Here is a 741-nt window from a genome sequence, read left to right on the forward strand (position 1 = left end):
CTGACTTGTTTATTGTTTTCAAATCATTCTGATTCTAACTCACAAGTCACTCTTGCAATAATGTTAAAAACAGCACCGAAAACCAAATGTTTAAGTTTCCAAGGCATGAAAACATCAAATGTAACATCATTGAAACAGAAGAGTGTAAGCACTGGCCTGAGGCCATCATGCCATTCTTACTGATCTCTGATAGGCATTTAATAAAGTACGAATTCCGCTGTCTTGATTGTATTGTCTCCTTCTGCAGGCTCTGTTTAAAGCACTTGGCCTCAACAAGAATGATTACAAGTTTGGCTTGACCAGGGTTTTCTTCCGCCCTGGGAAGGTAATAATTTCTTATGATATTTCTCATGAGGGTTGGAATAATACAAGACTGTTAAAACTGCTATAATATTTCATTAAGCTGGCACACATGGGAACCTCGTAAATGCAGCTATATAAATCTCAATGTGTGTCTGTGTTTGCCTCAGTTTGCAGAGTTTGACCAGATCATGAAGTCTGATCCAGAGCACCTGGCCGAGCTTGTAAAGCGGGTCAATAAGTGGCTGGTGTGCAGCCGCTGGAAAAAGGTCCAGTGGTGCACACTGTCAGTTATTAAATGTACGTCACCCTTCATAACCACAGTAAACTGCCTTTCAAAAAAGCAATTAGAAGCATCCCACGCCCTCCCATTCACCTTTGCAGTGTTACATCGTCTTCCTCTTTCTTTTACTTGGCACAGTGAGGAACAAAATGAGCTTC

General features: G+C 41.0%; 1 long non-coding RNA gene across 1 annotated transcript; it reads left to right on the forward strand.

The window, feature by feature from the left end:
* The first annotated feature begins 244 nt into the window (after positions 1-244).
* On the forward strand, positions 245-740 carry LOC107735334 (uncharacterized). The gene is made up of 3 exons (XR_001639375.1): positions 245-325; positions 471-600; positions 722-740. It is a non-coding gene; the product is annotated as an uncharacterized LOC107735334 (long non-coding RNA).
* Position 741: the final 1 nt, after the last annotated feature.

The sequence above is a fragment of the Sinocyclocheilus rhinocerous genome, unplaced genomic scaffold (genome assembly GCF_001515625.1).
Source record: "Sinocyclocheilus rhinocerous isolate Xijiao unplaced genomic scaffold, SAMN03320098_v1.1 C35981014, whole genome shotgun sequence".
Lineage (NCBI taxonomy): Eukaryota > Metazoa > Chordata > Actinopteri > Cypriniformes > Cyprinidae > Sinocyclocheilus > Sinocyclocheilus rhinocerous.